This window comes from Myotis myotis, unplaced genomic scaffold (assembly GCF_014108235.1).
Source record: "Myotis myotis isolate mMyoMyo1 unplaced genomic scaffold, mMyoMyo1.p scaffold_m19_p_14, whole genome shotgun sequence".
Lineage (NCBI taxonomy): Eukaryota > Metazoa > Chordata > Mammalia > Chiroptera > Vespertilionidae > Myotis > Myotis myotis.
Genome location: NW_023416318.1, coordinates 1734849 through 1761501, shown reverse-complemented (window position 1 = coordinate 1761501; position 26653 = coordinate 1734849). Strand labels below are relative to the sequence as shown.

The window sequence follows — 26653 nt, the reverse complement described above, 5'->3', positions numbered from 1 at the left end:
ACAATCCAGCTAGACTAGGAAGGAAGGGGAAAGGAAATGATGGAACCCAGTGAGCTGTGGCAAGAGCACAAAGATTATAGAACACTAAAGGCCCGGTGCATGGATTTGTGCATCAGTGGGGTCCCTCGGCCTGGCCCGAAACCAGCTCTCCGACATTCCCCGAGGGGTCCTGGATTGCGAGAGGGCACAGGCCAGGCCAAGGGACCCCCCACCAATGCACGGATCCGTGCACCAGGCCAGTTTTGGCCTGATCCCCGCAGGCCAGGATGAGGGACCCCAGATTTGTGCACTGGGCCTGTAGTATGCATATAAGATCTTTGGTTAATCTCTTCCCGTCCTCCCTGCTCCTCCCTTCCCTCTGAGATTCATCAGTTTGTTCCATGTTTCCATGCGTGTGGTTTCCCCTCCTGCATTGAACTTCTCCCCCTAGTGGTCAGTGCGTGTCATAGCTATCAGCCGGTCGCTTAGGCTTTTATATATATTTTCCAAGCAAATCTGGCTGAAGGGGTGCTCTCCAGAGCTACAGAAGAAATGGTCTGGTGGTTAAGATAAAACACAAGTCAAATTTATTAGAGTTGTTCACAGTCAGCAGTGGTGATCTTCTTGCTGGTCTTGCCATTCCTGGACCCAAAGTGCACCATGGCTGTCACAATATCCACGCCGTCTTTCACCTGGCCGAAGACCACATGCTCGCCATCCAACCACTCAGTCTTGGCAGCACAGATGAGAAACTGGGAACTGTTTGTGTCGGGTCCAGCATTTGCCATGGACAAGATGCCTGGACTTGTATGTTTCAGGATGAAGTTCTCATCCTCAAATTTCTCCCCATAGATGAACTTGCCGCCTGTGCCATGATGGCGTGTCAAGTCACCACCCTGGCACACAGATCCCGGAATAATTCTGTGAAAGCAGGAACCTTTATTTCTCCCCAGTGCTCAGAGCACAGAAGTTTTCTGCTATCTTTGGAACTTTGTTACAAACAGTTTGAAGGAGATGTAGCCCAAGGACTGGTCATGGGCGGCTCTGGGGCGGCGGCATCTGCCTAGATGAAGCCTTCTTTGAATAGAGATGGAAGGTAGAGGAGATGAAGATGTGAGAAGGGGAGAAACTAATATTAATCAAGTGTCTGCTATATTGACCTACATTGAGTGGCCAGATTATTATGACCACCTAACGTTTGTGGGCAAATTAGCTATAATTTCATGCTGAAGTTGCTAGAGGGCCAGACCATTATAAATAGGGAAGCAGGTTGTTTACCACGACAGTAGAAGTGACTTTTTTCCCTGAAGATATAGGTAAACAACGCGATTTAACAACCTTTGAACGTGGGATATATTTGACCGTAAGTGGCCAGATTATTATGACCACTTGACGTTTGTAGGCAAATTAGCCATACACTGCATCATATGGGGTATGGAAGCCAAAGGCCTGTTCGAACACCTTTGCTGTCTGCAGTTACCAAGATAAAACGTCTCCAATTTGCACTGGAACACAAGGATTGGACAGTTGAGCATTGGAAAAAAAGTCATGTGGTCTGATGAATCACGTTTCCAGTTGCATCATGCAGATGGCAGAGTGAGAATTTGGCGGAAACAGCATGAAAAGCAAGCACCCCACATGCATGAGTACAACTCTTCAAGCTGGTGGGGGCAGTGTTATGGTTTGGGGCATGTTTTCCTGGCATGATGTGGGCCCTTTAATTCATGTGGAACAACATCTGAATAGCACAACATACCTAAGTATCGTTGCTGATCAAGTTCATGCTATCATGTTGATGGCGTATCCCAATGGAGATGGCTTCTTCCAACAAGACAATGCGCCATGCCATGGTGCTCGTATTGTGCAGGAGTAGTTTCAGGAACATGAGGGAGACTTTACCTTGCTTAGGTGGCCCCCACAATCACCAGATCTCAATCCAATTGAGCATTTGTGGGATGAAGTTAAAAGAGCCATCAGGCAGCTGGTTCCACAACCATCCAATCTCACAGAACTGGACAGTGCTATTCATCAGGCATGGTGTCAGATTCCTCGCATCACCTTTCCACATCTCATGGAGTCAATGCCAAGAAGAATCGCCGTAATATTGAAGGCAAAAGGTGGCCCAGTGAAGTACTGATGGGGTGGTCATTACTAATTTGGCTACTCAATGTGTGTGTGTGTGTGTGTGTGTGTGTGTGTGTGTGTATCTCCCACATTCAAAGGCTGTTAAATCGCGTTGTTTACCCATATCTTCAGGAAAAAATCACTTCTACTGTTGTGGTAAACAACCTGCTTCCCTGTTTATAATGGTCTGGCCCTCTAGCAACTTCAGTGCGAAATTATAGCTAATTTGCCTACAAACGTCAGGTGATCATAATCTGGCCACTCAGTGTGTGTGTGCGCGCGCGCTATCTAATAAAAGACAAATAGGGTAATTAACCGTACCTCCGATACGCTTACCATTGGCTAATCAGGGCGATATGTAAATTAACTGCCAACAAAGATGGTGGTTAATTTGCATATGTAGGCGCCAAGCGATGGAGTGAAGCCAGCTATCCCGGGACAGGAGCAGCGAGTGAAGGCAGGCGAGGCGAGCAAAGGAGGGGGAGGGGGTTCTTAGCTAAGCTCCCCGGCCCGCAAGGCCCGCCTCCTGAAGCCCCAGCAGTAGGTCTTGCTTTGAGGCCTGGGAACCACCCATCAGCAGATCCGGGGTGCAAGGCAAGGCCCGCCCCCAGAAGCTCCAGCAGCAGGTCTTGCCTTGCGGCCGGGGAACCGCCCATCAGCAGGTCTGGGGCTGCAAGGCAAGGCCCGCCCCCAAAAGCCCCAGCAGTGGGTCTTGCCTTACAGCCTGGGAACCTCCCATCAGCAGGTCCAGCGCTGCAAGGCAAGGCCCGCCCCCAAAAGCCCCAGCAGTGGGTCTTGCCTTACAGCCTGGGAACCTCCCATCAGCGGGTCCAGCGCTGCAAGGCAAGGCCCCACACCAGAAGCCCCAGCTTCTTTAAAAATAGAAGGATCTCCTTTTGAACCAATCTGTTTAGATTCAGGATTAGTAAAACAGTATGGAACTAATGAAATACAGTGATAGGAATTAGGAAGAAAGACGCTGATGGTTCTGAGCATGTGAAGGGTGAGGGACAGAAGGGTACACATGGTCTTCCCTTCAGTTCTGCTGGAGAGATGAGCTCTGAGGGCAGGAGCTACTCCATTCTCAGAGAAGGTGGGTGTGGTCAGTGGCTCTGTTTCAGAACTTCCTGCCAAGCAGAGACGTTACCCCACCCACAGGAACCTTTTTACTCCAGAAAACAGAAACAGCCAGTTCCCAATGTGCATGGGAAAACCAGTGTCCCCTCCTGTGCACGGTGTCCTGATGATGTGCACTGGCCACCAGGAGGTTGGCGAGGGGAGCAGTGCAGAGTTGTTAAGCAACTGGAGTGGGAGTGGAAAGGCCATGAAATGTCCGCAGTCCTGGCTGTGCCCACGGCCTGGGCTGTTCCTCCAGGCCCTGGCTGAGGGATTAGGGCTGATTCTCTCGGGAAGGGAATATTCCATGGGTGAAACATTTACAGGCTCAGGGTGGGCCGTGTGTTAGTTTGGGGCAAATCCCTCAGCATTCCTGCTGCCAAGCCCTCAAAGAAATGAGGCAGAGGCACCCCTCACCCCCAAGACATGTTAGCATCTACATGATTTTTAATCCCTTCAGGGAGACTTTCTATCCTGCAGTCCCATCCCACCCCACTGTTGCTGTTTGTCTGCCAGCTGGGTCGAGCATCAAGGGGAAGGAGGGTTAATACTCACTGAAAGACTACGGATCCTACCGGGAAACCAACCTATTTACTGTACTGTTATAAATATCATACCCTTTATATCCTGTATATTGGCTTCTTTTAAATAAATTGAAATGTCTTAGAAAAAAAGAGAAAAAAAAAGGCAAGGCAGGGTGGGACCCAGAAGACCCAGAAGCCACCTCATATGGTAGTAACTCTAACAGTAAGCACTCTGAAAGTCAGTGGCATAAATGCACCAATTAAAGGACAGATTATGAGGGTGAATCAAAAACAAAACCCACTTTAAATATAAAGACACATATAGATTAAAAGTAAATGAATTAAGCTGCAGCCTGTTTTTCTCAGTGGATAGAGCATTAGCCCGTGGACTGAAGGGTCCCAGGTTCGATTCCAGTCAAGGGCATGTACCTCAGTCGCTGGCTTGATCCCCAGTCCCTATCAAAGCATGTGCAGGAGGCAACCAATCAATGTGTCTCTCCCTTTGCCTTCACTCTCTCTAAAATTCAATGGGAAAATATCCTTGGGTGAAGATTAACAAAAACAAAGTAAATGGACTAAGTAACATTAAAGAGATTATAAGAAAAATATATTCCAAATTCTGTTAGTTGTATAATGGTTATGTTTAAATTATTAACACCTAAGAAATTGGGTGAAGGGTACATATAATATGCTGTAGTATTTTATAGTGTTTTTACATGTATGATGATATTTCAAATTAAAATATTAAAAAATTAAAAATTAATAAAATAATAATTGAAATGTATCTGCATTACATGAAAAATCTCCTAATTGCTTCTAGCATAATTTATTAAATTGTGCTAAAATTTACAAGGGTTCAATTAAAAAATATCTTAATTCTAAATGATATAATAGAAAATATATAATAGTGCAGTTATAAGCACTTATCTGAAAATAAAAATTTAAAGAAGTGAATTTAAAGAAGGGATTAGCCAAAGAAAATATATGCACAACCCATGGACACAGACAACAGTATGGTGATGTCCAGAGAGAAGTGGGGGGCAAGAGCTGGGTAGAGGGGGTAAAAGGGGGGAAATAGGGACATCCTATATAATAATAATAAAAGGCTAATATGCACATTGACTGAATGGCAGAATGACTGGTTGCTATGATGTGCACTGGCCACCAGGGGGCAGATTCTCAATGCAGGAGCTGCCCCCTGGTGGTCAGTGCACTTCCATATGGGGAGTGCCACTCAGCCAAAAGCTGGCTCATGGCAGGCCAGCGCAGTGGTGGTGGCAGGAGCCTCTCCCACCTCCGTGGCAGCACTAAGAATGTCCAACTAACAGTTTAGACCTGATCCCTTGGGGGCCTAAGCCTTTAGTCAGACATCCCCGAGGGCTCCCTGGCTGCTAGAAGGATGTCTGACTGCAAGCTTAGGCCTGATCCCCTGGGGAGTGGGCTTAAGTCGACATGTGGACATCCCCAAGGAGTCCTGGACTGTGAATGGGTGCAGGCTGGGCTGAGGGCACCCCCCCCCCCCCGCCAAGCGCACAAATTTTTGTGCACCGGGCCTCTAGTGTGTGTGTGTGTGTGTGTGTGTGTGTGTGTGTGTGTGTGTGTGTATATGCCTAATATGCGAATTGTTTCCACTGGAGTTCAACTGGGAGATCGATCGCTAGCTATGACGTGCACTGATTACCAGGGGGCGGTATGGAACGAAGGAAGGTCCCGGCCAGCAGCCGGGGAAGGGAGGCTTGGCCAGCAGCCAGAAGGCCCCAATTGGCCCTGATCGCCGGCCAGGCCTAGGAACTCTACCTGTGCACTAATTTTGTGCACCAGGCCTCTAGTAGTACTATATATTGAGTGCTTACTACCCGACAGGCATTAAATGTTCAGCATTTCACATGTGCCAACTCATTTCATTCTTGCAACTGTCCTTTGAGATACATATTATTATCCCAGTTTTACAAATGAGGAAGTTGATGCACTGAGAAATTAAGTACCTTGCCAAAAGTCACATGATCTGTGATACAGCGGTGATTCAGACCCTGGCCATACTATGTACCTGGCCCTTTATAGACTGGTTTCTACAGCAAGGGTCCTCAAAGGGCTTAGTAAAATTTTAAAACAACACAGCAAGATGTTTTCCCATTTTACAAAATAAAAAATTGGGTCTCAGAGGTTAGGTTATTTGTCCTAGGTCATAAAAATAGTAAATGGTAAAACCATGAATTGAATTAATTCTTTCAAAAACCAAAGCCCATGTTCACTTATATTTCATACAAAGGTCAGCACATTTCTTCTGTGCAGAGCTAGATAGCACTCACGGTTTTGTGGGCCATATGGTCTCTGTTGCAACTCTTCCACTCACTGTTGTGGCATGAAAGCTGCCATAAGACTAAACATACACAGGTGAGTATGGATGGCTATGATCCAATAAACCTTTGTTTATGGGCACTGAAATTTGAATTACATGTAATTTTCAGGCCTTACCGAATATTATTCTTTAGAATTTCCTTTTCTAAAAAGTATTCTTAGCTAGTAGGCTGTTCAAAAACAGGTGGTGGGCCATGGTTTGTTGACCCCTGCTTTAATCTTTCACTTACTATATAGTGAATACCTTTTCTGTGTGGAGACATTGTGTTGGAGACTGGAGTCAAAAAACAAAGAGGGTTCCAACCCTCTGAGATGAGACAGTTGATTATAATACAGTGAAATAAGAACTATAAGAAGTTTATACTTAAAAGGTATAGTGAAAGAATAGATGTGGGAGGCTTCTCAGTTTCATGGGTGAATTCATGAAGGCATCCTAAAAGAAGTCATGCATTTGAGCTTGGAGTCGATAGATTGCTGGCTAGGTGGTGTCGGGGGGAGGGTATTCCATGAACAGAAAGAGTGTCCTTTGAGTGGAGGCCATGGGAAATTTGGCATCTGAAGGATGGACTTACAAGGAGGAGGGGGGACAGGTAAATGAGCATAAGATAAGACAGTTGCTGTAGTGGGTACAAATAGGAGATATATTTGGTGACTGATGAGGCATAGGGATTGAGGAAAACAATGTCTAGGAAAACTTAGGGTTTTGGCTTGATTGCTTGGTCACTGCCATTTATCAAGATGTTTATCTAGGGCAGAGAAGCATGTATTAAGGGTAGGAAGCAGGGAAAAGAGAAGTGACTTTCCATTTTCAACATGTTGGATTTGAGGTATCTATGGGACATCCAGGTAGAGATGTCCAGTGGCAGTTGAATATGTGGGTCTGGAATTTAGGAGGAAAATGTCTGAGCTAAGAAGATGAATCTATAGTAGTAAAATTGATTGCTCAGTGATGGTGAGAACATGTGGATTGAGAAGAGGAGACTGATCTTTAAACCCTTGGGAACACAACATTAAAGGAGCAGGGCACTGACTGAATGGGGACAGCCTGGAGAGTAGGAGGAGAACCAGGAGAGAGTATTGCTTTGAAGTTTAGGAAGGTGATTTGCCGGAAGGAGGATATTGTCAGTTTTTCTGCAGAAAGGTCAAGAAGATAAGGAATGAAGTGTTCATTGGCTGGGGCTGTTGAAATCAGGAAGGTGGAACCTAATGAGCACTTTCAAAGGAGTGGACTAGAGCCCAGATTTCAGTGTGTTAATTCCTGAATGAACATGAGAGATTGGAAACACTACCTAAAGATTTAGCTGGGAAGGGAAGGAGATATCTATAGCTAAGGCATCTCTAGCAGTTATTTCATGTAGGGTTGGGCAGATAACAAGAGGATAGGAAAATTTATTCATTCAACAAACACTGTGCCAGGCACTATTGTTGAAACTGGGGATAGAGTAATGAAAAAGAGTAAGAGGAAGTTCTTACTGTAGAACTTACATTTTAATGGGGGAGGGGAGAACAGAAAAGAAACATAATATAATGTTGGCTAGTGGTAAAATTCTGAAGAAAATAAAGCAGGGAATAAGGATTGAATAGATAGAAGGAGAAGGAATGGTCTGTGTGGCTTTTTAAGAGGATGGTCAGGAAGATCTTGCAGAGAAGGTGACTACTCTCAAGCAGAGACTTCATCAAGTATACAAGGCCTGGGTGAGAAAAAAGGTTCTCTGAGGAATGGAGTGGTTGGAGCTGATGAGGCAAAGAGAAGTAGGGAAGATGAGGTAGGGAAAGACTGGGTCCAGATTAAATGGGCCATTACAGGCCATGGTGAGAGGCATTTTAATTTAATTCTTTGAATGTAGAGCTAGCAGGACTTGATATTATAGTGTAGGTGAAAGTAAGTAGGTGAGAAGAAGACCACTTACTGAGATGGGGAAGGCAGGAGGAGGGGCAGAGCATTTGGGGGGCGTGGAGATCAAGAGTTCTGTTTCAGACTAACAGGTTAGGGATGTCAGATGTTCAAGTGGAGATGTATACGCCATATGGATGAATAAACTAGAATTTGGTTGGTTGAATATCAGGGATCTAGACTTGATGTGATTATGTTGCTCTTTCTCTAGTTGATTGTGCTTGAGTTCCCCAAATAATTTAGTAGGTAAATGTCTTGGGGGGGGGGGGGGTCTTGTCTTTTTACCAAAATAGCAGAAAAGAGAGCTCACAGATGTAGAAAGCCCAGTGTGGCTCCTGTGCCAGTGCTGCCGGGATAGAGGTACCGACCAGCAGAGCTCGCTGTGAGAATTAGGCCATTCTGGCAGCCTGATAATGAATCAGCTCATTTTAGTTTTATTCTCACCAATAAAATCAAGAGGAAGATAGGATAATAGACCTTTTGGTCTAGAAGAAAATCAGCCTTCTTCCTTTTTTCCAAATAAAATTGTGGTCTGGAAAGGCTGATCAGTCATATTACTTGAGATCAGTGTCAGGACTAGAATTCAGATCCAATGGCTTTTTTAAAAATACATATTTTTTTTATTGATTTCAGAGAGGAAGGGATATAGGGAGATAGAAACATCAATGATGAGAGAGTATCATTGGTTGGCTGTCTCCTGTACCCCTCTACTAGGGGGAATTGAGCCCATAACCCAAGCATATGCCCCCAGCTGGAATCAAACCTGGGACCCTTTAGTCCGCAGGCCAATGCTCTATCCACTGAGCCAAACCAGCTAGGGCCCAATGGCTTTTTTTTATATATATATTTTTTTAAATATGAAAAGGGAGAGAAAGAGAGAGAGACAGAAACGTCAATGATGAGAGAGAATCCTCTCCTGTAAACCCCCTACTGGGGATGTAGCCCACACCTGGGTATGTGCCCTGACTGGGAATTGAAATGTGACCTCTCCTGGTTCATAGGTTGATGCTCAACCACTGAGCTATGCTGGCCAGGCCAAATCCCATGGCTTTTACTCCAGCCTATTTTCTACTGTGTATAATTTTGGGCTGAAGTGACCCAACACTGCAGGCTCAGGGAGAGTTTATTAGTTTATAGATACTCTAAGGCTAGACTTTTGCAGCAGGTAAAATTTGCCTGTTTGCTCAACTTTTTTCTGAGTTGCTGAGCAGTTAATTTGGGAATGGGATTTTGGAGCTAGACTGCGTGGGTTCAAACCTCACCTTGGTTACTTACTAACTGTAACATCTGGTAAATTGTTTCTCTCCCTATGCATCATTTCACAAAATAGGCATAATGCTTAGTAACCTCAGGGTGGTTGTATTTGATGGTTATCTTACCTAATAAAAGAAACATGCAAATTGACTGTACCTCCTCTACACTTACAAGCCACGCCCATCAGCCAGTCAGGACCAAGCATGCAAATAAACCCAACCAAGATGGCTGCGGCCACGGAGCTGGAGCAAATAGGAGGCTTGGGTTGCCCCTGGCGATGGAGGAAGCCAAGCTTCCCGCCTGCCCTGGCTGGCCCTGAGCTCTGTTCAAGACTACAAAGTTTCAATTATAGAAGCTAAATAAATCCCAGATACCTGCTTCCAGCCACTTTGGCCTCCGTTCAAGGAGGGTCTGGGAGCCTGGGTGGCCAGCCTGCAAACAGCCATCAGCTCCTCACCCAGGCTGGCCAGGCACCCCAGGGGGGACCCTCCTCCCTGAAGGGGTGTGGCCAGCCTGAAAACAGCTCTCAGCCCCTCACCCAGGCTGGCCACGCCCCCCAGTGGGGACCCTCACCCCATGGGGGCGTGGCCAGCCTGCAAACCACCACAGGCCCCTTGCCCAGGCCACCCCAGGCCCCAAGGAAACCTCCACCCTGATCCGGGACACCCTTCAGGGCAAACCAGCCAGCTCCTGCCCATGCACCAGGCCTCTACCTATACTAATAAAAGGGTAATATGCTAATTAGACTGGGATACCTTCCAGGAGACCTTCCAGATGTTCTTCTGGACAAAGCCATGGTGGCGGGGCCGAGATAGAGACGGTTAGAGCCCAAAGGGGAGGGCAGTTGTGGGTGATCAGCCTGGTGGGGGGCAGGGCTGTTGGGGGGTAAGCAGACCAGCAAGGGGGGAGTTGGGGCAAGCAGGCCATCAGTGGGGGTCAGTTGGAGGTGATCAGGACAGCGGGGGGGGGGGGCAGTTTGGAGTGAGCAGGTCAGCAAGGGGGCAGTTGGGGGCGAGCAGGCCAGTGGGGAGGGGAGGGAAGGTAGGGGCTAGCAGGCCAGCGGGGGTGCAGTTGGGGGTGATCAGGCTGGTGGGGGGGCATTTGGGGGCAAGCAGGCCAGCAGGCAGAGTGGTTACGGGCAATCAGGCAGGCAGGCAGGTGAGTGGTTAGGAGCCAGCAGTCCCAGATTGCGAGAGGGATGTCCAACTGCCAGTTTAGGCTTGATCCCTGTAAACCGGCAGTAGGACATCTTTCGAGGGGTCCCAGATTGGAGAGGGTGCAGGCCAGGCTGAGGAACACCCCCTCCCCCTTGCACTAATTTCGTGCTCGGGCCACTAGTCTGTATCATAAAAGGCCTGTGGTCGTGACTCCATAACAGCGTCACAACCAAACAAGCAGCGGCTCTCGTGGCAGGCGGGGCGCCCGCGAGGCGTTGTGGGGTGGGGCGCTGGCAGTGTCCACGGAGCGTGCAAGGTGTCATGGGGCGGCGGACATGGCCTTGATGGCAGGCTAGGCCTAGGGCACCCTACACGCGCACAATTTAATCGTGCACTAGGCCTCTAGTTATCTACACTAATGAAAGAGAAACATGCAAATTGATGTCACGCTACTGTGCCACCAGCCAATCAGATGAGTATGCAAATTAACCCAACAAAGATGGCGGTTAATTTGCATATGCAGGCGCAGCGCAAAGACTGAAGACAACGTAGAAGGAAGCCAAGCGCTGCAGAAGGGAACGAGGCTGTGGAGGCGGGAGGGAAGCAAGCGGGGCAGCGGAGGCGGGAGCGAAGCCCCCCTCAGCAGGTTTCGCTCCCTTCTTTGCTTCGCTCCGGCCGCAGTAAGCCCTATTCTTGCAGGAATCTTCCTGCAACAGGCCTCTAGTATATAAAATGTTTAGAATAATGCCTGGCATATAGTTTGAGCCAACTTTATTATTCTCATCTTGGATATAGAAAAACAACTGTTTACTGTACTTCCAAATACTTTGCATATAATTTACATGCTAACAATTACAAGCTATATTTCCTTACATAAGATATGATCCTTAACCTCAAGGAATTTGTATTCTAATGGCTTGGAAGGAATTATAAAAATACAGGAGATACTAAAAGGCTTACCTACTTAAAATTATTGGACACTGAAAGCTATGCATAGTCTCTTCCTTGTCTGATATGCCAAGCATCTAAGTGTTCAGATGAAGGCAAGGGCACTGAGGAAAAGGCGTTTGTGGAAAAGGGACTTGCCTGGATAGAACAGAAGTAGATAGACATTCCAGACCAATGGAGTGGGCAGAAACCAGTATGTAATAAGGTGGCCAATCTAGGAAAACATATGGGAGAATTTGAGAGGGGGGGGGGGGGGGGACAACATTTTTGCTAAGGAGAAAGGCCCATGAAAGGTAACAGTGAATTAGGATCCATAGATGATATACTAAAACCAAGCATACCAATCTTAACTTTTTTTATTGGGTTCCTAATTTGGTATATCAACATGTATCTTTCTTTTATTAGGGTATATCAGACAAAGATTATTAATGTCCTGTGGACAGGATAAATGTATTGGATGGTGATGTAAGAGAAATTCATCACTGATTGGGTAGCTCAGAGAGAGTGTTGATCCACAAGTTAGTGGTAACCTAGAGTAAAGAGAGGCGTGAGGAGATGATTCTGTATCTCTTTATTAACCTGTTCTAAGATTTTCTTTTAAAAATTAGCTGAGATTGCCCAGCCAATGTGGTTTAGTGGTTGAGTGTCGGTCCATGAACCAGGAAGTCACAACTAGATCTCCAATAGGGGGAGTGCAGAAGGCAGCTGATCAATGCTGCTCTCTCATTGATGTTTCTATCTCTCTTTCTCTCCCTTCCTCTCTCTGAAATCAACAAAAATACGTTTTTAAAAAATTAACTGAGATTAACACAGTTATTAATATTCTCCCTGTCCTATTACCTATTTTCAGTACATCAACATTTATCATTTTAATATCAATTATATGCCGCCTTCCTTTTAGGGGTTTGAATATTTTAAAGCAAATCCCAGACCTGCATATTATTTTACCCTGTGTGTGTGTCTAGCCACAATATCATTATCACACCTCACAAAATTAACATTAATTTTTTATTATCTAATGTCTAGTTCAATTTCCTAATTATCTCAAAAAATGTCTTCTTAAAGTTAGTTTGTTAAAATCAGGATCCAAACAAGGTCTACACATTCCATTTGGTTGGCATGTCCTTTAGAATATATTAATTTGTAACAGCCCTCCCACTTTTAAAAGTTAATTTATTTGTTGAAGAAACTGGATTATTTCTTTGATACTATTTCCACCATTCTGGCCTGCATTTTTATGATGCCATTTTAACATGCCCTTTCATTCCCCATATATCTTTTAAGTGCTACTCAGTTCTAGAAGCTTGATTCAGATGTTTGTTTTGGTAAGAATTTTTTATAATCTTCTTTACCATATCACATTGAGAGGCCCATAATGTCTGGTTGTCTCAGTCGGTTCTAATGTCAGCCTGTTCCTCCTTTGGCAGTCACTGATGTAAGCTGCCTAGATCTGTTGTTTCATGGTGGTTACAAGATGTTGATTTCCCAACTGTTATAATTTTTTCTGTGTTTATTCATTGGAATTTTTTTGTAAAGAACTCTTATTCATATATTTTAAAGAAATCACTATGATGCTTTAACATAAAGGAAAAGGAAACATAAAAATGAAACAATCCTATATAATAAAAGGGTAATATGCAAACTGACCCTAACAGCAGAACGACTGGGAATGACTGGTCACTATGACACACACTGACCACCAGGGGGCAGACACTCAATGCAGGAGCTGCTCCCTGGTGGTCAGTGCGCTCCCACAGGGGGAGCTCTGCTCAGCCACAAGCCAGGCTGACAGCTGCCAGTACAGCGGTGGTGGTAGGAACCTCTCCCGCCGCCTCAGCAGCGCTAACGATGTCAGACTGCAGCTTAGGCCTGCTCCCCACTGGTAAGTGGACATCCCCTGAGGGCTCCCGGGCTCCCAGAGTGATACCTGACTGCCAGCTTAGGCCCAATTCCCCAGGGAGTGGGCCTAAACCAGCAGGTGGTCATCCCCCAAGGGGTCCCAGACTGTGAGAGGGCACAGGCCAGGCTGAGGGACCCCCCTGAGTGCACCGAGTGCACAAATGTTTGTGCACCGGGCCTCTAGTATAGAATATAACAACATGTCTTTAGATGTGAATGTTCAGGCATAATTATATTAGAAGAAATAATGAAGATACTTGTGCCTATATACAGAATCACTATGAGTGTGACAGGTCCAAATGCAAATCCATAACAGACAAGTTGTGTTGGCAGTTCAGATACCTCAAACATTGTTGCCATCCATGCTGTTTTTTTCTGAACAATGATGTCAAGTTCTAAACAATTTACCCAGACAAATGTATTATTGGTGATTTCAGTGTGCGTTAAAATCATGCAAAAGGACTTAGTACCTCTATGTAAAATTGAGTTAGCTTCTAAGTTCAAATAACTACAAACAGGTTTTTCTGTTGGGACATTTGGAAGTCATGGAAAAGGTGGGGGACAGTTCTTCATTGTGTAATATTTTTAATCACACTGCATATTTCTAGAGTCCCTGGCATTGACCTCACAAATGTCAAGGTGACAGCCAGTCATTGTGACAACAAAAATTTTCAAAAGGCCTTCTCAGAAGTAATGTCACCCTTTTTAGGAAATCAAATAGTCACTATAAATAGACATTTGAAAATAGGAGCTAAAAACAATACTTTATACCTGGAAAACCTAAGAGACTCTAAAATTCATTTAAATTCATGAGATAATTTATATCTGGAAATGAGATTTGCTGGGTCATAATTATGTGGCTTCATTTTTATGTAATTTTTTTGTTGCACTCACTTTTTGCCTCATAGAATTGCATGTTTCCTGCCGAAACTGGTTTGGCTCAGTGGATAGAGCGTCGGCCTGCGGACTGAAGGGTCCCAGGTTCGATTCCGGTCAAGGGCATGTACCTGGGTTGCGGGCACATCCCCAGTAGGAGATGTGCAGGAGGCAGCTGATCGATGTTTCTCTCTCATCGATGTTTCTAACTCTCTCTCTCTCTCCCTTCCTCTCTGTAAAAAATCAAAAAAATATATTAAAAAAAAAAAAAAAAAGAATTGCATGTTTCCTCCTGATTGTTTCCCGTCTTAACCTTTTTTTTATATTGTAGGAGTTTTTTCCCCAGTCGCATTTTCTTTGTATATGGTGTCTTGGCTTCTCCAAAAGATTTTTGTGTTATTGTCAGCATATCTCTGCCTTTCCTTTATGCATTCTGGATTTCATCATGCCTTAACAGACCACGTTTTGGGGTTTAAGTGCCATGCTCATAGCTTTTTGCTTATTTGCTTGCTTTTAAGACAGAAAAGGTAAAATTCAGGGAATGTCTTGAAGGCATACATATGTGGGAAGTGGGTGGTGAAAGCATATGCTTTAAAGAGAAGAAGAGGACATGAGTGTGGGAAATAGATCACAGGGTAAGACTGAGAGCCCAGGAGAGAAGGAGAAGAGAGTATGAGGGACCTTGTAGGAGAATTGTTGACCAATGGTATGTCTAGTTATTGGGGGAGTACTTTAACAGTGGCTTGCAAATTTATTTGGCGTTGACTTAAAGCAAGAAATACATTTTATAGCATCTAGAAAAGACACATAATGGGGACAGAAGTTTGGTGAAGCAGTATCCTAATGATTTGCCATCTACTCTGATAATTTTCAATTCTGTTCCGTTTTCAAGAAATGCTGATAAAGATCCACTAAATTAGTGATTCTCAACCTGATCAGATCCAGTGCCTCGTTTATTTTTGTAACAAATTTTTTTTGTAACAAATATTTTAACACACTGTTGATTATCCTGAAATAAAGTTAATACATAAGACATCAACTACCTTAGATATTACAGTGAAGTGCCTGTACCTACTTACAGTAAATACTCTAGGAAAATGTCCCCTTCCCTTTCCATTCACTTCGTTCATTCATTCATTCGTTTAATTCTTATTTTGTTCCAGGCACTCCTTACATACCTCCTCTTCCTTCATTTTATGTGTTAGTCAGATCAACTCTAATCATGGCTGATTATTAGATTGAGTAATATAGAAGCTTCTCTATTTCCAGATAAGAGGCTCTGAAAAGCTGTTGCTAAGCTTGCTAATGAGCAAGTCCATTGTTACTAAGACAGGTTCTGTTTCCAGGTCAGAGATGCATTTCTACAAAATAAGAGCATAGACCAGTTCTTCACAACCAAGCAAACCAGTTGTTCTGAAATGCACCAACTTTCTTTACACTGAAAACTTTTAGAGATTAATTAAACTTCCCTCGTTGACAAAATGCATAAGGAACTCACTAAATATAATGTCCAACCCTGCCTTTTTATGTATTTTGTTGGACAGATTTAAACTGACTTTGGATCATCCATATCCAGGAAAAAAGTTTTATCACGCTTTCCAAACTACCTCATGACTTGTTGCCAAGATTAATAAAGTAATATATATATAACTTATCTGGCACACAATGAATACTGATGGAAGTTGTTATTAATATAGCTAAAGTATTAGATCTATGTAGCAAAGATTTTCACTCATTGCTTTATCCCCAGAAAACAATTTTGTTCACTGCTATATCCTGGCACATAGTAGAGATATTTAATAAGTAATGAAAGGATAGATCAGGGGTGAGCAAACTTTTTGACTCGAGGGCCACAATGGGTTCTTAAACTGGACCGGAGGGCCAGAACAAAAGCATGGATGGAGTGTTTGTGTGAACTAATATAAATTCAAAGTAAACATCATTACATAAAAGGGTACGGTCTTTTTTTTTTTTTTTTAGGTTTATTCATTTCAAACGGGCCGGATTCGGCCCGTGGGCCGTAGTTTGCCCACGGCTGGGATAGATGGATGCTCTGTATTGTTACATATCACAAAACTTGTAGAATTCCACCTGAAAACAATAAAGTGAGAGTGAAAAAGCTGAGATCCAGTACAGAGAAATTAGTTTTAAATTGCCAGGTAAATGTGTAAGAGTTTCGGGCAAGTAGAACTGCTAATTGTAAAGACCACACATACCACAAAACCTGCTTACCAAGTGTCTCCAGGCTTTGCCCTACTCTGATGTTCCTCTCGGCTACTCAGTTCTCTTTCTTCTGGGTTTTGTCCTCCCCTAGCTATTGCATACCCTTTTTCTCATTTTTCTTTCTCTCCCTGAATTTCTTAAATTATAGGCCTTTTCTTGAATAATATGTTTGTATAGATATCTCTACCGAATTTAATTTTCTCTCATCTTGGGGGTCTCTCTTAACCACATGGCATAGATTTTAAAATATAAACATGTATAGCCCTACCTGATTTGGTGCAGTGGATAGAGTGTCAACCCGATTCTGGTCAAGGGCATGTACCTCAGCTGCAGGCTTGGTCCCCGGCCCTGGTCAGGGCTCCTGCAGGAGGCAATCAATTGATGTCTCTCTCTCACAGTGATGTTTCTTTCTCTTTGTCTCTCCCCCTCCCTTCCACTGTCCCTTAAAAATTAGTGGAGAAATATTCTCAGGTGAGGGTTAACAAAAAAAACCCAAAATGTGTAGAGTTACATGTACATTTAATACCTGTGTATGTATTTCAATTCTAAAAATAATTAAGTAGAGTCTTTTTAAAAAAATGGCTTGTTGAGTTACTTCAAGGCATGATTGTATTTCCCTGTGATTCTTTAACAGAGCTGGGGAAGGGGCTCTCTACTGCTATTGATCTAAGCTCCCATCTTGTGAAACATTATAAAATTTGTCCTAGATTTCTTACTCCAGCAATTTTGCTTCTAGAAATATCCTTTGACCATCATTTATTTCTGGCTTCTTATGCTTTTTATTGAGTTATAATATATAATAGTTCCTTTTTTAAAAAAGAAGTATTTTTTAAAAAACAATATATATATTTTTTGTTGTTGTTGTTGTTAATTCTCACCTGAGGATATTTTCCATTGATTTTTAGAGAGAGTGGAAGGGAGAGGGAGAGACAGAGAGAGAGAGAGAAACATTGATGTAAGAGAGACACATCGATTGGTTGCCTCCTGCAAGCACCCCAACCAGGGCAGCTGGTGGAACCTGCAACCAAGATACATACATGCCCTTGACCAGAATCGAACCTGGTACCCTTCAGTCTGCACACCAGGTTAGGACTTAAAATATATTTTTATTGATTTTAGAGAGGAAGGGAGAGGGAGAGAGAAATAGAAACATCAAAGATGAAAGAGATTGATCAGTTGCCTCCTGCACACCCCCTAATGGTTATCGATCCTGCAACCCAGGCATATGCCCTTGACCGGAATTGAACCCAGGATCCTTCAGTCCGAAGTTCTATCCATTGAGCCAAATTGACTAGAATTATAATAGTTCCTTTAATTGCTTCTCTGTTCATCTAAGATCCTTTTCAAAGGGTTGCATGATTTTTCAACCACCTAAATGCAAAGAGCCTCTTTTTCGGAATTATCCTTTATCATTGTAAAGTTATTTGAGTGGCATAATTCTCTGTGCAGTTCTCAATATTAAATTATTGTATAGCACATAGTATAATATATGTACACACACTTTTTTAAAGTCACAATTATTAGAGGTGCATAGCCCTTAAAAAGATAATACTTAGATATTTCACAAAACAGGGCCTTCTCCCCAAATTACAGACATCTAGAAGTCAAAATAAATTGTCAGTGGCAAATACCATATAATCCCAGGCCTTCAAATTCCAGGTGGGATTGACTTCCTGTTCTTTTTTGGTTTTTTTTGACAGCTTGCCCTTTATTCCGTATCTAAAAAATCTTTTAAATCAAAAGAAAAAGCTACAGTAACCTTTGGGTTTTTCCTCTTTTAAAAATGATAAATAAGTAAATCTTTTAGTTTCATTTTAGAAAATTAAGAAAGAAAAATCACTTAATATATTATTTCAGTGACTTTTTAAACATTTGTTTCCACTAGAGGGCATTCTTTTATTTTATTCTAGTTCATAGCACTTATATACTTACTAGAGGCCCGGTGCACGAATTCATGAACACGTGGGGTCTGGATCGGGCTGGGCTGACCAGGGGGTGAGGCTGCAGGTGGCTGGCCGGCCCTGTCCCCTGCTTGAACTCCCCAGTTGAACTCCCGGTTGAGGGGACAATTTCCATATTAGCCTTTTATTATATAGGATTTTTCAGAACTGCTAAATAGAAAGGTAAATGTTGAGAATATGAATGTGTTCACATATACTTTTTATAGGTGGGAGTTGTCAGATATGCACCATTCTTTTCACTTAAGTTTCATCTGTACCAGTGTCAAAACTGAGGTTAAACTGTATTTCCTTGCATTTTGTTTATATTGTTAAGTGAACTTGATCAGATGGGGAAACACAAATATCCCACCATAACTTTATGATGCAGCTTGTGCTAGTTACCATTTTACAAACCAGTAATGATTGTCTGAATTTATTTATGACACAGTATGGCTACAGCTAGAGTATTCAAAAGATGAGTTGCGTGTTTTATTATTTATGTAATTCAGCTTTTGCAATTGTCAGTGGCCTTCTATCAGGGAATTGATAGTTTTTCATATGCCACATATATGTTCTGTTAAGATTTTCCTGAGCCTCCTGGTACCAGATCAAACCACTATTGTTAACCAAGGGACTGTGCAGCAAAAAACTAACTTACTTTTCTAATACGTACTGTAGATTACCTCGGGAGGAAATTTGTTAGTCTCCTAAGATAAATTCTAATTTATATACTTAGAAAGGACCCTGTTTTGAGTTGGAAATCTGGGTCCTTATTTATAATACACTAATCATACAAAAATCCTCTGTAGCATACTTGCCACCATAGATTTTTTATTGATTTCAGAGAAGAAGGGAGAGAGAGAGAGAGAGATAGAAATATCGATGATGAGAGAGAATCATCAATGGGCTGCCTCCTGCACGCTCCATACTGGGAATTGAGCCCGCAACCCAGGCATGTGCCCCAACAGGTAATCGAATCATGACTTTCCTGATTCTTAGGCCGATGCTCAACCACTGAGCCACGCCGGTTGGGCCATAGATTATTTTTTAAAATATATTTTTATTGATTTCAGAGAAGAAGGAAGAGGGAGAAAGAGATAGGAACAGCAATGATGAGAGAGAATCATTGATTGTGGCTGCCTCCTGCACACCTACTAGGACCGAACCCTGACCTCCTGATTCATAGGTCGATGCTGGACCACTGAACCACACTGGCCAGGCACCACCAAAGATTATCATAAAGTGACTCTTATGTTGTAAGAAACCCTGCTGAGAAAGTACTTAACTTATATGTTTAATGGTGTGACTGAAATACATATTTGTGTTTGAAATAATGACCTTGAATCGTAAAAATGGTTAAATGTCTTTCAGTGCTAGAAAACATACATTTTAGAAACAGTTCCATCAAAAATCTTTAAAGAAACAACACGATTTCCAGTTGATTGTAGGTGAAGTCTGACACTACCCCCCACCTTCACCCTTAGGAGAGCAAGGGAGAGCAAGAGATAAGCCACCATCATTATCTTCCTACCGAAAAGGGTGCAGTATTTGGCAATATCACCATCCACAGTCGCCTTAAGCTTTGTTCACGCATACTTGTCAGTGGCCATTCCCACCACAAAAAGAAAAGTCAGACCTACAGAGGAATGTCAGATAGGACACACTGAAGAGTTAGTGTTCAGAGCTTTCTGGCCCCGTTTTAGTATAGTTCATACTATATTTGCTTGGCAAAATAATTGTACCCAGTTATTGATATTAAATTTTTATTTGTGAGTCTAAGTAGATATCTCTTTTTAATATTTTCAGTGTTATGCTTAAAGTGTTGTCATGCTTAGAAACTATTTTGAATAAGCAAATTTTGAAATATCCCATCTTTTTACTGGAATATCTTTTCAGTGAAGCTTTCTTTGTCCACAGGATATTCTTTTCTGCTTTATTTTTTTCTAGAGCATTTATCTTCTAGTTGCTTTATAACTTAATTTTTGTGCCTGTTTTCACCCACTAAAATATTAGCTTTATGGGGACATAGCTTTGTCTGTTTTGTTCATTGCTTTGTCTGTTTTGTATCCCCACCACCTAGAACACAGTAGGTAACATACTCATTTATATATGTTTTTCAATTTGCTGAAAAACTGCAGGCTTGATGCCATCATTTGGTTCTCAGTGTGATTTGTTGGGCTCTTAGTACAACTTTAGAAGTCTCAACCATCTTGAAGGATATTTTGAGGACTGATTTTAAAGATTAGGTAATCTCCAGGAACTTAATGAGAAATACAAGTAACTTAGTGGGAACTACAACACCCTGAAAAATGACATAGAAACTCTGAATAAGAACCAGTTGGATATGCAGAAAACCTTATATGACATGAAGAATACACTAGAAGAAATTAAAAGTAGGTTACATGAAGCAGAGGATCAAATTAGTCATTTGGAAGACAATGTAGGAAGATACCCAATTAGAGCAGCAAAAAGAAAAGAAGACTTATAGGGGTGTACCAGAGGAGAAGAAAGTGAGCAAGGGTTAAAGAGCCTATTTGAGGAATGTGAGGAATCTAATGAACAAAATAAGCTGATGGACAAAGTAGAGCCAGAGGCACGTATACATTAAACAGACTGACAGAGGTCAGAGGAGACAGGTGGAAAGGGACTGAGTAAAAGAAGGTTTAGACAATAGCCAGAGAACATATATACATAGCCCCTAGACACACAGCAGAGTGGTGAAGGCAAGGGGGAGAGGTGATGAGTCTGGGTGGAGGTGTGCAAAGGGGAAGGAGAATGGGGGCTATCTGTAATTGTGTCAAAAAGAAACACAGGCATATAGATTAGTGGAATAGAATGTAACCCAGAAATAAACCCATGCCTTTATAGGCAATTAATATTTGATAAAGGAGGCAAAGACATACAATGGGGAAAGGCAGTCTTTTCATTAAATGGTGTTGGAAAACTGGACAGATACATGCAAAAAAATGAAACTAAGACCACCTTCTTACACCATACACAAGAATAAATTTAACATGAATTAAACACTTAAAGTGTTAGACCAGGGGTCCTCAAACTACGGCCCACGGGCCACATGCAAATACAAATATTGTATTTGTTCCCCTTTTGTTTTTTTACTTCAAAATAAGATATGTGCAGTGTGTATAGGAATTTGTTCATAGTTTTTTTTTAACTATAGTCCGGCCTTCCAACGGTCTGAGGGACAGTGAACTGGCCCCCTGTTTAAAAAGTTTGAGGACCCCTGTGTTAGACACTATAAAAATCCTAGAAGAAAATAAAGGCAGTAAAATCTTGGACGTTACTTTTTTTTTTTTTTTAAGCAGCTTTATTTTTTTGTGTGTGATTTAAAATTTATTTTTTCATTTGTCCCATTGGCCTGATTTATTGTTTCCATTGGTTTGTTTTTATTGTTTATTTTTAAAAATCTTTATTGTTGAGAGTATTAGAGATGTCCCCCTTTTTTCCACCCATTGTCCCTCTCCACCCAGTTCCCACCCAAGGCCTTCACACCCTGTTGTCTGTGTTGACAATGCATATTTTTATATATATAAAAGGCTAATATGCTAAATGTCTGACTGGTCCCTATGATGCGCACTGACCACCAGGGGGCAAACGCACAACGCAGGAGCTGCTGAGCTGCAGGGACTTGGCAGAGATGGTTCTCGGGTGATGCAGCCTGAAACCAGAGAGGAGGAAGCCCAATTCCTTGCGGGGCCACGCGATTCCACCGTCGACTGTGGGTTATGTTGTTGCTGGGGCACTGATGGCCCCGAATCTGGTTTACTGCACACTTGCATTTGTGTCCCACACCCTGTACGACAGCAACTTTGCAGAGTGCCCTCTCGCACAGGACCCCTCGGGGGATGTCAGAGAGCTGTTTTTGGCCTGATCCCGGCAAGCCAGGTCGAAGGGCCCCACCTGCCAGAGGGACCCCGCTCACTCTGCAGACTCTGGGGAGGGACCGTAGGAGGTTGGCTCCAGAGCATGTCCAGCCCATCTCGCCCAGTCCCACTCCACTGGCCACCTTCTAAGTAATTTCCTTTTCAATGTGCACGAATCTGTGCACCGGGTCACTAGTATGTATATAAGATCTTTGGTTAAACTCTTCCCGTCCCCTTCTCCCTTCCTTCTGAGATTCTTCAGTGTGTTCCATGTTTCCATGCCTCTGGATACTATTTTATTCACCAGCTTATTTTGTTCATTAGATTTCTTGTTTATTTTGGTTTTTAGATTCAATTGTTGATATGTATTTATTGCCATTTTGTTGTTCATGTTTTTTATCTTTTTTCTTCTTCTTCCTCTTCTTAAAGAATACCCTTCAACATTTCATGTAATACTTGTTTGGTGGTGATGAACTCCTTTACCTTTTTCTTGTCTGTGAAGCTCTTTATCTGACCTTTAATCATAAATGATAGCTTTGCTGGATAATCTTGGTTGTAGGTACTTGCTTTTCATCAGTTTGAATATTTCTTGTCATTCCTTCTGGCCTACAAAGTTTCTGTTGAGAAATCTGCTGACAATCGTATGAGCGCTCCCTTGTAGGTAACTAATTGCTTTTTTCTTGCTGCTTTTAAGATCTCCCTTTAACAGTTGGCATTATAATTATGATGTGTGTTAGTGTGGGCCTCTTTGGTTCCTCCTGTTTGTGACTCTCTCTGCTTCCTGGACTTGTAAGTCTATTTCACCAGGTAGAGGAACTTTTCTGTCATTATTTTTTCAAACATGTTATCTTGCTTTCCTCCTTCTGGCACCCCCGTAATGCAATGTTGGTACACTTGAAGTTGTCCCAGAGGCTCCTTACACCATCTTAATATTTTTGGATTATCTTTTCTTTTTGCTCTTCCGACTGGGTGTTTTTTGCTTCCTTGTATTCCAAGTCGTTGATTTTAATCTCAGAATCCTCTACAGTTGAATTTCTGTAAATCATTCTTTATTTCAGTTAGTGTGTGCTTAATTTCTGACTGGTCTTTATATATGTCTTTGGCATTCTCACTAACATCCTTGAAAGTCTCACTAAGTCCCTTGAACCTCTCATTAAGATTCCTGAGTAATCTTACAACCATTGGTTTGTACTCTGGATCCAGTAGTTTGCACACACATGTTTCTTTGTCTCCTCATTTTGGCTGCTTTTCTGTATTTGTTTCTATGTACTAGATAGAGCTGTTATGTCTCCTGGAATTGGTCAACTGGCCTTGTGTAATAGGTGTCCTGTAAGACTCAGTGGCTCACCCTCCCCAGTCGCCTGAGCTGGGCATTCTAGGTGCACCCTGTGTGGGCTGTGTGCACAGTCTTGTTATAGTTGAGCCTTGATTGGCATCACTGGGAGGAATTGGCCTTCAGGCCAGTTGGCTGTGAGGACCAGCTGAATCTACAATGGAAGAGGTGCTAGCAGGACTTGCTTCAGTGGGCCTTTGGTGCTCACTAAGTCTGCCCCATGAATGTTGCTTGTGGATGTGTAGCGTTGTAATCTGGTATGGTCTGAAGCTGTCCACCGTGTCACTGGCTTTGGGGCCTCCAGGGTGGTGCAAAGTTAGCTACTGCCTAGGGCCACCCGACAGGAGCTATAGAGGGATCTGCAGATGGCTATTTGTATTGAGCTTGGGAGTGCCCGGGTGAGGCCCAGCTGTGAAGCAAGGCAGGCTGGTGCTAGTGCTGAGTCTTGGGCCTTTTATTGGTAGGTTTGGGGCATGCTGGCACCAGCTGCAGCTTGTTTGAGAGATTTTAGCAAAGCCTGAAGCCTGAGGCAGAACAGCTATTTTCATATGGAAAAGCTGCTGCAAACAGCTGGGGGGTGGGCTCAGGGAATCACCAGGGCAGAGAAAAGAGTATGGGCCATGCTGATGGAAACTCAGATATGACTGCCAGTCAGCCCTGCAACAGGGGAGGTCCCAGAACAGGAACAGTGACCCCTGAAAGCACCCCTGTCTGGAAGAAAGCCAAATTCCTGCCCCAATGCCAGACAATCCAGTTCCTCCCCATATGTGTCTGGGTTCGAGTTTGAGTAAGTTTGTGACTGGCTCTTTAAGAGGAATACCTGGGTCTCCAGCAGCCTCTGTGTCACTCAGCCACAATCCCCACTAGTTTTTACAGCCTGTAGTTACAGGGACTGTTCTTCTCAGTTTTAGAACCCTGGGCTAGGGTTCTGGTGTGGGGCTGGGACCCCCTCCCTTGCTCCTCACAGGCAGCCTCCACAGAGATGATCTCCCTACCAATTAAAAAAACAGGCACATGTGGGTGTCCAAACAGCCCGTTCCATGCCTCCACCCTTCCTACCAGTCTCAGTGTGCTTTCTTCTTTACTTCTCTAGTTGTAGGACTTCCATTCAGCCAACTTTCAGGCAGTTCTGAATGATGGTTTTTCTGTATTTTAGTTGTAATTTTGATGTGGTTGTGGGAGGCAACGAGTACAGTTGTTTACCCATGCTGCCATCCTTGAACATTTCTTGTAGCAATATTGTTTTTCCTGATATATCACCCAGGCAAGGGAAACAAAAGAAAAGTAAACAAATAGAACTACATGAAACTAAAAAAAGTTTGCAGAGCAAAGGAAACCATCAATAAAATGAAAAACAACCCACCAAATGGGAGACTATATTTGCCAATGATACATATGATAAGGGGTTAATTTCCAAAATTTATAAAGATCTTAATAAAACTCAACACCAAAATAACAAGTAGTCCAATTAAAAAATGGGCAAAATACCTGAGTAGACACTTTCCGAAAGAGGACATACAGATGGGCAATTTACATAAAAAGATGCTCAATGTTACTAACCCTCAGAGAAATGCAAATTAAAGCCACCTCAGCCAAAACCGGTTTGGCTCAGTGGATAGAGCGTCGGCCTGCGGACTGAAAGGTTCCAGGTTCGATTCCGGTCAGGGGCATGTACCTGGGTTGCGGGCATATCCCCAGTAGGAGATGTGCAGGAGGCAGCTGATCAATGTTTCTCTCTCATCGATGTTTCTAACTCTCTATCTCTCTCCCTTCCTCTCTGTGAAAAATCAATAAAATATATTTAAAAAATAAAAAAATAAAACCACCTCATACCTGTCAAAATGGCTATCATCGATAAATCAACAAACAGCCCTAGCCAGTTTGGCTCAGTGGATAGAGCGTCAGTCTGTGGACCAAAGGTTCCCAGGTTTGATTCCAGTCCAGGGCACATACTTTGGTTGCAGGCTCTTCCTGGGACTGGGCCCTGGTTAGGGCATGTGTAGGAAGCAACCAATTGATGTGTTGCTCTCACATCAGTGTTTCTATCTTTCCCCCCTCTTTTCTACTCACCCTAAAAAAAAAAAAAAATCAATGGAAAAATATCCTTGGGTGAGGATTAAAAAATGCAAAAATAAATAAAAAATAAATCAACAAACAATTGTTGGTGAGGATATAGAGAAAAGGGAACCCTCGTGCACTTTTGGTGGGAATGCAGATTGGTACAGCCACTGTGGAAAGCATTATGGAATTACCTCAAAAAATAACAAATAGCCTCGCCAGTGTGGTTCAGTGGTTGAGCATCCACCCATGCACCAAGAGGTCGCTGGTTTGATTCCCAGTCAGAACACATGTCCAGGTTACTGACTGGATTCCCAGTAGGGATTACGCAGGAGGCAGTTGAGCAATGTCTCACCCTCACATCCATGTTTCTTTCTCCCTCCTTTCCTCTCAAAAATCAATAAAAAACATGTTTTATAAAAAATAAAAATGAAACTGCATAATGAGCTAGCAGGTTCACCCTGGGAATATATCCAAAGAAAGCTGAAACACTAATTCAGAAAAATAAATGCCCACCCTTATGTTCACTGCTTCATTATTTACAATAGCCAAGATTTGGAATCAGCCAAGTGTCCATCAGTGGATGAGTAGATAAAAAGCTGTGGACACAATGGAATACTACTCAGTTGTAAAAAAAAAAAAAGGGAATCTTACCCTTAGCAACAGCATGGATAGACCTAGAGAGCATTATGCTAAGTTTAAATAAGTCAGAGAAAGACAAGTACCATATGTTTCATTTTTATATGGAATCTAGTGAACAAAATAAACTAACAAACAAGATAGAAACAGACTCAGAGAAGAGACTGAGAGATCAGAAGGAGGAGTGTTGTGCAGCTGGGTGAATAAGGTGAAGGGATTAAGCAAAAACATAAAAAACTCAGATGCAGGCAATAGTATGGTGATTACGAGGGAAAAGGGGGTGGGAGAAGAAAGAAGGTGGTATAGGGGGATATGGTGAACAAATAATATACAGATGATATAGAATTATACACCTGAAACCTATGTAATTTTATTAACCAGTGATACCCCAATACATTCATTAAAAAAGAATAAATAAAAACACATCGCAGCCAAAAAAAAAAGTGTTAA

At 42.8% G+C, this 26653-nt stretch overlaps 1 protein-coding gene and 1 pseudogene across 1 annotated transcript in view; one reads left to right on the top strand and one right to left on the bottom strand.

Moving 5' to 3' along the window:
* The window catches only part of KCMF1 (potassium channel modulatory factor 1), a 73475-nt gene that overhangs the window by 15386 nt on the left and 31436 nt on the right, over positions 1–26653 (top strand). The gene's annotated exons all lie outside the window — the stretch shown is intronic.
* Positions 570–24713, bottom strand: LOC118669363 (annotated as a pseudogene).